The sequence below is a fragment of the Sciurus vulgaris genome, assembly GCF_902686455.1.
Source record: "Sciurus vulgaris genome assembly, chromosome: 9".
NCBI classification, from domain to species: domain Eukaryota; kingdom Metazoa; phylum Chordata; class Mammalia; order Rodentia; family Sciuridae; genus Sciurus; species Sciurus vulgaris.
In genome coordinates this window covers 56,492,672-56,504,294 of record NC_136469.1, presented here as the reverse complement: position 1 = coordinate 56,504,294, position 11,623 = coordinate 56,492,672, and positions in this window count along the sequence as shown.

The window sequence follows — 11,623 nt, the reverse complement described above, 5'->3', positions numbered from 1 at the left end:
GAAAAGGCTTTGGCTTTTGCTCCTCCCTTTCTTTTTGCCTGGAATGTGGATATGATGCTTTGGGTCATAGCAGTCACTTTGTGAGTTGAGTTAAGAGGTCAACAGCACGTGTTACGGACAGAGCAGCAGAAGGGAAGGAATGTGGTTCCATAAACAGGGCCTCAGGGCAACAGCCCCACACTAACGCCTCTGGACTTACCACGAACGAGGTAAACAAACTTCTTCCGACCACTACTTTTCTTTTGCTTTTTCTTTTCTTTTTTTTTTTTTTTTTTTTTTTTTTCTTTTTGATACTCCGAGCTAAGTGAAAATATTCACCATGTTAAGAACAAAAACTGTCAACCAGAAAGACTAGGGTGAGTCCCATATCTTTCCTTCCCTAACTGGGTAAGTCACTTGAATTTCTATGCCTCTCAGTTTTTGCATCTATAGAATGAAGATAGGATAGCACCCACCTAGGGATTGTGGTGCAGATGGAGGACTCAACATGTGAACCTGTCACTGGAGGAGGACCCAAAGAGGGGCACCTCACCTTGGGATGAATGGGACTCTTGACAACACCATAAAAAAAGAATTTAAGGGTATGTCAGAGGCACAGGGATTCATTTAGGAAAACAAGGTTTAAGCAAGGGAAAGAGGCCATTCTCAAGAGTGAGAAGCAAGGCTCTGGTCCGGGCTCCTGGTATTTAGAGAGGGATAGTGACTAAGGGGCTGCACTTGAGGTAGGGTCATGTTGGAATCATGCAGTTCCTTGTCAGTTTTCCTTGTGGTCATTCATCGTCCTTGCCTCACACTGCTCTCTGAGGGTAAGGCCTGAGATGCTGACTGAGTTGGTCACAAATTGCTAGCTTTGCATATGGTTCTGGGCATTTCCCACATCCCAACAGACCATGGGTGCGTTTCTTTTGAGGCTCAGCATACTTTTTTTCTCTATATATTCCCAATTCCTATTTCAAACTCATTAGCACAGTGTCTGCCACAGATACACTTCCTAAATGTTAGTGATTATATTTTATGGAGGATATTGTCAGAGAAATGTAATTTTTAAAAAATGCTAATCCTTTTTTTAGTCATCTATGGATCTTTATGGATTTATATACAGTGCTGAGAATCCAACCCAGTGCTTCACATGTGCTAGGCAAGTGCTCTACAACTGAGCTACAACTCCAGTCCTGAGAAATGTGACTTTAATGGATAGTACAATTTGTCCTTCTTAATGAGAAGCATCTGACTTAGTTTTGGCATGTGGTCACATAACATTTTTGCTAAGATTGTCCTTCTTGTTCCACTGCAGCTTCTATCGCTGGATCATATCCAACTGTGCTCCTTGCTTTCAGAGCAATATCTTTCCTTTGACTTTTGAAACAGACTTGATGAGAATAAGAGAGCTCTCTAACCAAGGCTAACTCCAACACTTTTTCATCATTCTCCCTTTGTCTGGTCATCTTCAAAAATTATGTACTGCATAGCTAACTCATGCGGTATTGTTAGCCAGTAAGCAAAGCAAATTAGGGGTGAAGTCCCACACGTATGGAGGTTGAGGGAAGCCGTTGCCTCTTTAAAGAGTGTAATGCAACTTCAATGTTGTTCTTTCTTTTCATCTAAAACTTTGGAAAAACATATGTAGAACCAGCCAAGGTCACTGAGTTGCTCTGACTCATTCTTTTAGGTAACTTTAACTTATTATACTACTCAACAGAGCAAGCCCAAAATTTCATGCCCACCATCTTTGCTTTTTAAACATGTGATCTATAACTCTAAACTGAGCATATTGAAAAAAATGTGCTCACCCCTACAAGAATATGTAGAAGCTCTGCAAATAAAATCTTCACGATTCCATTATTCAGGGAGAGCATTGCTTTGGAAATTACCCCAGTGATCTCTTTACATGCTGCTGCAGGTAATAAATCTCTACTCTTATCCCCTGGTTGTGCCTTTTGGCTTTGTACTCACCAAATGTGAACCCATTGCTATTGGTTACAGTATTGCAAATACTCCCTTACTGTTTGTATTACTAATAGTCTAAATGTCTTCAATTTTCAAAACTATATCCTTTACATCCTTATGTTACTCTTAGCTCATAGAAAAAGTATATAACTGTTTGTTTCTGTATCTACAACTCGTGCTCCATATTGGCAAGATTTTTCTGTGTCTAAGACTAACAGACATGAGTAGAATGCTCATTAAATATTTGCCAAGTGAATGGCAGGCTTTCAATAAGTTTCCTGAATATAAATCTGCCAGCTTTCAAGAAAATGTATGTGCTGGTTAATTTTAGATTGCAGCTTGATTAGATTAGGGAAGACACAGATAACTGGTAAAGCTTTATTTCTGGATATCAGAGGCTGTTTCCTGAAGTGATTGTCATTGGAATGAGTAGGGAATATGGTTCACTTCATACAATGTGGGCAGATGCCATCCAATTGGCTGAGGGCCTGGATGGAACAAAGAGGCAGAGAAAAGACGAATGCTGCCACCCCCACTTCTCTGTCTTCTAGATTCACATTTCCAGGTCAAGCTACACATATATAACCACAGCTTCCAGGTGTACCCTGAAGGAAAAATCTCTCCTGTAGCAGGGCTGAAATTGCTGAAAACCATACACAAGCACTCATCATGTGATTGACTGAATTATAATCAAAGTTGAACCCTCAGCTTACAGGGCGTCTAATGGTAAACTGAAGAGATTGGGGAAAAATGGGATACTGTAAGTTGGGTGGGACATGTGGGATGGTCCTGATGAGACCTGGAATGTTGAGCTCCTAAATTGTGATGAGTCTTTTTGTACCACTGGAAGTAGACTCCTGTTATAGTTTGGTATGAGGTGTCCCCCAAAAGCTCCTGTGTGCAGGAATATTCACAGGTAAAATGATTAGATTGAGAGCTGTACCCCTAATCCGTCCATCCTAGTTTGAATGGATTACTGGGTGGTAACTATAGGCAGGTGGGGTGTTGGCTGGAGGAGGTGGGTTAGGGGGGCTTGTCCTGGAAGGGTTTATCTTTCTGGTAGCTTCTTTTCCTCTCTCTCATCTTCCTGGCCACCATAGATAGAACAGTGCTCCTCCACCATGACTTTCTGCCATGATCTGCCTCATCTTGGGGCCAGAGCAATGGAGTTGCCAATCACGAACTGAAAGTCTGAAACTGTGAGACAAAATAGACTTTCCCCCCTCTAATTTGTTCTTGTCAGGAATTTTGATCATGGTGACAGAAAGCCAACTAACACGCCTCCATACCCCCAATGTTAGTAGCCTCCCCACACATGATGGTATTATTTTTCCCACCTGTTTCAGGGGATTCACCTGCATTGCTGCAGAAATAGTCATGGATTCTCTTAATGCAGTTGTCAAGCAAAAAAATGCTGATTCTTCTCAGGACCCACTCTCACTCCCCTACCCCTCTTTGCTTCTAGACTCAAGTTCCCAGCAGGAACATAATGGTGAAATACAAAGTGTGACTCCTTGAGTGTCCTAATTTATATCAGAAGATAACTTGGGAATATTGTGGGAATGGATATTAAGAGTGTACAATAATTGTGCAAGGAATATAAAATTGGATCAGGCCAAAGTTCTTGATATGGGGCCACTCAGTAATCTGTATTTGATGTTGCATATCAGGGAGTTAGAAGAGGCTTTATCTAACAAGATGTTTAGCTGGTTACCTGGAATATAGATCAAAAGATGATCCATGAGAGCAAGTTGGCACTCTCCAATCTCCCTCCATTTGAGGAAAGGATTCAAATATTTAGGGAGATTGGAATGTTAGATACTAAATTCATTGCTTAAATCCTACTCACCCACACCAGAAAGGTCCAGAAGATATACCTTTCACCAATACTTGGAAAAAGATTTTTCAGGGGAGCCCAACATCTTTAAAGAACTGTATGATTGCTCTTCTCAGTAGGCTAGATATTGCAGTCAGGTCTGAAGTCACTCAATTGGAAAACTTCAATGAATTGGTAATAATTGGATTCTGGGATGCCAGGGCCAAGCAGCAGCACTCAATTATGAAAGGAAAGGTGGACTTTGTTACCATAAGGGACACCAGAGTCAAAGTAACAATAAGAATAGTCCAACTTCTATAGACCTATGGGACTGGCTAGTTAATCATGGGGTTTCTAGAATTGAAATTAATAGGATGGCTCCAAAATTGCAACATGAACTGTTTAAGTAGAAAACATCAGGGTGTAATGGACAAAAACCTAACTCCAATCATAAAAACAGAGTCACAGCCCTTCAATCACTTCCCAGATTCAGGTTACTTTATACACTTTGAACGAAGGGGAGGATGTGTCTCTTTGAGGAAGGACTCCAGAATATTACTAGAAATTTTTATCACTCTTTCCCTAGCCATCTCAAAAGGGACTTATGGCCTTTTACCAGGGTAACTGAACATTGGACAAAAGGAAATAATCAGACCCTTCAGGGACCCCTGGCACTGGCTCTGAACCGATTCTGACTCCAGGAGACCCAAAACATCCCTGTGGCCCTGCAGTCAGAGCAGGGGCTTAGGAAGCCAGGTGATCATTGGAGCTTTACTTCAGGTTTGACTCACAGTGGGTCCACTGGGTCCTTGGTCCCATCCTGTGTTTTTCCCCCCAGTTCCAGAATGCATAATTAGATCATACTTAGCAGCTGGCAGAATCCCTATATTAGTTCTCCAACCTGTGGAATAAAGGTTATTATAGTGGGAAAAGTCAAATGAAAGTAACTAGACCTGCCTCTAGGAAAATGGCAAATCAAAAGCAATATCAGGTTACTGGGGGGATTTCAGAGATTTGTGTCACCATCTAGGACTCAAAAGATGCAGGGCTGGTGGTTCCAATATTTCCATTCAAAGCACCTGTTTGACCTGTGTAGAAGACAGATGGGTTCTGGAGATGGATCATGGATTATTGTAAACCTAACCAAGTGGTGACTCTAGTTGCATCTGCTCTACCAGATGTGCTTTTCTTCCTTGAGTAGATCAGCACATCTCCTGGTACCATGGATGCAGATACTGAATTGGAAAATGCCTCCATATCTATGTGTAAGACTCACGGGAAGCAGTTGCTTTCAGCTGGTGTTTTGCCAGCAATACACCTTCCATCCTATTTCAAGCATATATCATTTCTCCAGCACTAGGTCATAATTTAGTTTTTAGGACTCTTGATCTCCTTTCTCTTCCACAAGATATCACACTGGTCTGTTACATTGATGATATTATGCTGACTAGAACTAGTGAGCAAGAAGTAGCAAACTCCAAACTTGTTGGTAAAATATTTGTGTGTCAGAGGGTGGGAAATACATCCAACTAAAACTCACGGGACTTCTACTTCAGTGACATTTCTAGGGACCCAGCAGTGTGGGACCTGACAAGATAACCCTTCTAAATGAATTTATTACATATGGCCCCTCCTAAAATTACAAAACAGGCTAACTACCCCTTAGGCCTCTTCCGATTTTGGCAACAATGTATTCCTTATTTGGTTGTGTTAGTCCAGCCCGTTTATTGAGCCACCTGAAAAGCTGCTAGTTTTGAATGAGGTCCAGAACAAGAGAAGACTCTGCAGTAGGTCCAAGCTGCTGTGCTACTGGGTAATTTGATCCAACAGATCCAATAATGCTTGAAGTGTCACTGGAAGATAGGGAACCTTTTTGGAACATTTTCCAGGCTCATAAAGTGAATCGCAGTGCATGCCTTTGGAGCAAGGCCCTGCCATCACTTGCAGAGAGACAGCTCCTCACTTGTTGCAGGGACTTACTTGGGTAACATATTACTTACCTTGGGTCACATATTAACTTGGTGACATAGTAAACTTGGGTCACCAAGTTACTATGTGACCCGAACTGCTGATCATGAACTGGGTGACCACGCTCTAAGCTGGGCATGCACAATTGCTCTCCATCATCAAATGTTAGTGGTATATATGTGATCGGGCCTGAGCAGGTCCTGAGGCACATGTTACATGAAGAAGTAGCCTAAGGGCCTATGGTTTCTACTCCTACGACACTGCCTTCTCTCTCCCAGCCTGCACCTCTGGCTTCATGGGTTGTGCAGTTAGGTGAGGAGAAGACTATGGCTGTTTTGCATGATGTGAAGGCAGGCAACACAGAAATTGGAGCACTGAAGCACTACAGTGCCTTTATGGAACACCACAGAGGGACAGTGGTAAAGGGGATTTCTTCCAGTGGGCAGGACTTAGGGCAGTGCACCAGGTTGTGCCCTTTGCTTGGAAAGAGGAATGGCCAGATATATTTTATACTGATTTATGGGCTGTAGTCAATGATTTGGATGGATGGTCAGGGACATGAACAGACCATGATTGGAAAGTCAATGACAAAGAAATCTTGGCAAGAGGCATGTGGATAGATGTGAAATATGAAGACATATAAAGAGGGTCTCTGCCCACTTTCAGTCTTACAGAGCTCTTAAGACCTTTAAAATTTCCTGAGAGATAGGGGTGCTGGGAGCATCTTTTATTCTAATAATTGGTACTTGACACCAGCTTCTGATTTGGAGTTCTTAAATTCTTTGTATGTCCTCAGTGATAGGAGACTCTTTTTTTGTTCAAATGATGTGATTCTTGGTGGGCTCCTGGTTAGCCTAAGGATAGGGGTTGGTTGCGAAGGGAACCAACGGTTTAAGACAAGGTTGGAACTTTCAGCCCCACTCCTCCTCCCTCTCCAGGGAGGGGAGAAGGGATGAAGATTGAGCTAATCACCAGTGGTCAATGACATGTCCAGTCCTGCCTATATAATGACACCTCCATAAAAGATCCAAAGGACTGAGTTTGGAGTGCTTCTAGATAACTGAACACGTGGAGGTTCCTGGAGGGTAGTGTACCCAGAGAAGGCATGGAAGCTCTGGATCCTTTCCCACATACCTTGCCCTATGCATCTTTCCCAGATGGCTATTGATCCATACCCTTTAGGATAAACTATATGTAAATGTTTCCCTGAATTCCGTGAGCTGCTTTAGCAAGTTAATTGAACACAAGGAGGGGGTCACGGGAACCTGAATTTACACCAGTTGATCAGAAGCACAAGTCCCAACTTCTGTTTGCAATTGGCTTGGAAGTAGGGGGAAGACCTGTGGGACTGAGATCTGAACCTCCAGGACCCGATACTATCTCCAGATAGGTAGTGTCAGAATGGAATTGGAGTATACCCAGTAGGTGTCCACTCCTGAATTGCTTCCTTGGTTGTTGGTGGAATGAAAACCCCATTCTTATATACTTTAATGACTAAAGGTGAAAAAAGTGTTCTATGTTGTATTGAGAGTAGAGTATAGAAAGAGTGCTTTGGTTCCTCACTCACCCCCACAATAAGTCTGGGAACATGGATTTGTGTCCCTTGTGAATGTTTATCAAAAGGTGAACTTGGCAGAAAAGGACTTCAGTAAACACACAGATTCTAATCAGCCTCTTTCTCCAATCACCCTTATCATCCCCTAATAGGCCTATGAACAAAGAGGCTACTTTGGAAGGGATAGAAGTTATGCATGAGCTCAGTATGGTGGATTCCATTTACCAAAGGTACAGCCACTGCCAAGTGCCCAGAATGCCAGCAGCAGAGATCAACACTGAGCCTCCACTATGAGACTATTTCCTGGGCTGATCAGCTAGCTATCTGGTTGTAATTGATTACAGTGGACCACTTCCATCATGGAATGGGCAGCATTTTGTCGTTATTGTAATACACATTTACTCTGGATACTCCCTGCATGCAATGCTTCTGCAAAACTACCACCCAGGGACTTAAAACATGCCTTATCCACTGCCATGGCATTCCACACAGCATGGTCTCTGACCAAGGAATTTACTTTGCAATGTCTGGCAATGGGCTCATACTCATGTACTTAAACTGGTCTTAAACATATTTCCTACCATGTTAAACACTTGGCATGATATAAAAGTCTTTCAAAGATGCTGTTTTAGCACCAACTAGGTGACAATACCTTGAAGGGCTGAGGCAAAGTTCTTCTGAAAGTTGTGTATGCTCTAAATCAGCATCCAGTACATGGTATAGTTGTTTCTCTAATAGTCAGGATTCATGAATTCAAGAATCAAGAAGTGGAAATGGGGTAGTACCACCATAACCCTAGAAATTTTTTTGCTTCCTATTGCCAGGACTTGGTGCTCTGCTGGCCTAGAGGGCTCATTCCTGAGGAATGCTTCCACCAGTTGACACAAAAATTCCATTGAGGTCTGGGGTTGTGGCTCTGTGGTAGAGCGCTTGCCTAGCATGTGTGGGCACTGGGTTCAGTTTTCAGCACTGCATATAAATAGATAAATAAAATAAACGTCCATCAACAATTAAAAATATTAAAAAAAAATTTCATCGAGTTGGAAGTTAAGACTGTAACCCAGTCATTTTGGGATCCTCATGTCTTTAACTCAACTGGCTAAGAAGGGAATTGTGATGTTGGTTGGGATTACTGATTCAGACGTCCATGGGGAAATCTAACTGCTCCACTACCATGAAGGTAAGAAGGACTATTCCTCAAGTGTAGATCTTTTAGGGTGTGTCGTAGTGTTACCACACCCTGTGATTAAGATGGTAAACTACAACAACCCAATCCAGGTATGAAAGGCTCAGAACTCAAGAATGTTTTGGGTCACCCTCTCAGGCAAAGATCCATGACTAATTGAGGGGCTGGCTGAAGGTAAAGTGTATAAAAAATGGGTAGTAGAGGGTAATTATAAATATTAGCTACCACCATGTGACCAGTTATAGAAATGAGCTATAATTGCTCTTTCCTGTTTTGTAAAGAGTATGCTTACATGTATATATGCATCTATTTATTTTTTACAGACTGCATTTTGATTCATTGTTCACAAATGGGGTACATAATTTCATTTCTATGGTTGTGCACGATGTAGATTCACACTATTTGTGTAATCACACATGTACATAAGTGTAATGATGTCTGTCTCATTCCACCATTTTTCATATCCCCTCTCCCTCTCATTTCCCTCTATGTAATCTAAAGTTCCTCCATTCTTCTCTCACCTCCACCCTCCCACCCTCATTATATAACATCATCCACTTATCAGGGAAAACATTTGGCCTTTGGTTTTTTGGGATTGGCTTATTTCATTTAGCATGATATTCTCCAATACCATTCACTTATCTGCAAATGCCATAATATTATTCTTCTTTATGGCTGAATAATACTCCTTTGTGTATATATACCATGGTTTCTTTATCCATTCATCTGTTGAAGGGCATCTAGGTTGGTTCCACAATCTAGCTATTGTGAATTGAGCTGCTATAAACATCGATGTGGCTTTGTTACTGTAGTATGCTAATTTTAAGTCCATTGGGTATAAACCAAGGAGTGGGATAACTGGGTCAAAAGGTGGATCCATTTCAAGTTTTTTGAGGATTCTCCACACTGCTTTCCAGAGGGGCTGCACCAATTTGCATCTATTAAGCAAATCTTTCTTTCCCTCTTATTCTTTATCATGCAACATAAGATGTACTGAGTTTACAGCAGTATTTGTTAATTTTACAACATAGAATTTAAATTATGGCCTATTTGGAGAAAAGTAAGCATCCTTCAAGGACTTTACCTCCTCTTCTGGGTAAGGGATTAGTGTATTTTTGATTGGGATAATTACATGTAATATTAAGCAGAATTATGACCTAATCATTTGAGTAAGTTTTAAGGAGATGCATATGGTGACAAATGGACAAGGGATGGACTTGTGATGGGCTATTTTTTAGGTGTCAACTTGACTGAACTAAGAGACCCAGATAACTGGTAAAGCGCTATTTCTGGGTATATATGTGGAGGTGTTCCTGGAAGAGAATGGCCTTGGAATCAGTGAACTAAGTAAGGAAAATTCACCATGTGGGCAGGTGCCATCCAAGAGGTGGAGAAGACAACAAAAAGGGGAGAAAAGGTGAGTTCTCTCTCTCCTGGAGGCATGACATCATCTTCTCCTGCCCTTGGACATCAGAACTCCAGATTCTCCAGCCTCTGGACTTCAGAACTTGCATCTTCAGGACCCTGGTTTTCTGGCTGTTGGCCTCAGACTGAGGGCTACACCACTGATTTTCCTGCTGAGGCTTTTAAACCTGACTTAGACACCCTACCAGCTTGTAGATGGCTTATCATTGGACTTCTCAGCCTCCATAATGGAGTGAGCCAGTCTCCCTAGTAAATCTCTTCTGCTCTCTCTCCTTGGTTCTTTCTCTCTGGAGAACTCTAATACAATGTTTCTTTTGAATAATAGTATATTTTTTCTTCTTGTCTGACTTTACTTTTCAGACCATTTTAATGTTGTCTGATTACATGACTGCTTTTCTAATGCTCCTGGAGTTTTCCATTTCTGGTTTTCATCATTGTTGATTCACAATCATTCATGAGGATATTGAAATTTGGATTACAAGAATTAAACAATATTTTGAGAGAGACAGCAAGATGGTGGAATAGGAAGCCCTAGCTCTTGTTCCCCAGAGTTAACAATATACAGACCTTATGAGAACTTGGGAAACCAGTTAAGAAGTTGTAGCACTCCAGGTTGAGTGCAGAACAGAGAAGGCCTGCACTGAAATGGGTAAGAAGAGTGGTTCCACTTTACATGTGATTGCTCCTCCCCAAGTCAGCACAGTTCAGTACCCATCTGCAACTTCACCCTGGGTAGGGAGAATGGAATGTGTCTAATATCCTGGTTACTCAGGGCTGGTTTCTGTTTCTTCTGACTTGGAGTACAGACAAAACTGGCAACCATTCGAAATCTGGTGGCTGAATGAAACCAAGGAAGAAGGGGTGGCTTTCCGTGGTACCAGAGGACCTGCAGTGCTGCAGAGGTCAGTGCAGCTCAGCACAATCAAAACTGGGAGAAATTGCCCACCTTGAAGCTTCATTTCGGGGAGGGAGGGAGAAGAGTGGAGTATGTGTCTATGTAGATCTCCAGAAAGCTACTTGTTGAGGGATTCCTATCTGTCTTGTATAATTTGGAGGGCTGATGGGGAATGTCATAGTTTGGATATCTGGAAGCCCCTGAGAACAACAGAGCAGGGCAGCTTGCTACTACAGCAAAATAGAACCTGCAGTACTGCACAGACACACCAGGGGGAACCAGAGTTATAAACTCCTGAAAAATAAAATTGCAAACTCTGTAAATGAGAAATTATATGCACAAATCCATAGAGGTTGCAACGCCAGGGCCCCAGGAACTTCTAATTACACTGATTGGTTAAGATTTCCTGTCAAGAGGTTTCAAGATGGCGGACTACAAGGTGGCTGCATTTCATGTTGCTCCAGGACTCAGGATTCAAAAGAGGAGAAATTGAGAGACTTGGGACCAACTCAAAGCAGCCGGGTGAGTCTCTCCCATTGGGGAAGCGTCCCGGATGGGGCGGTAGACCCGGAACGCAGGGAACTTTGTGAAGTAGAGCTGTCGGCCAGACGCCCCTCCCCCCGCTGGAGCAGTGAACTCAGACAACTGGGAGCGTTGTAGAGGAGGCCGCTCAGCACAGCGCTGGGACTCGGAGCAACCACTGGGGCTCCAGTGGCTGCCCAGAGGAGGAGCGGCAAGGAGAGCTGTGTGGACTCAGAACACTGGGGCCTGCCCTGAGGAGGAGGAGGAGGAACGTGGCCGCTTGGATTCGAAGTGACTGCACCAGAGCTA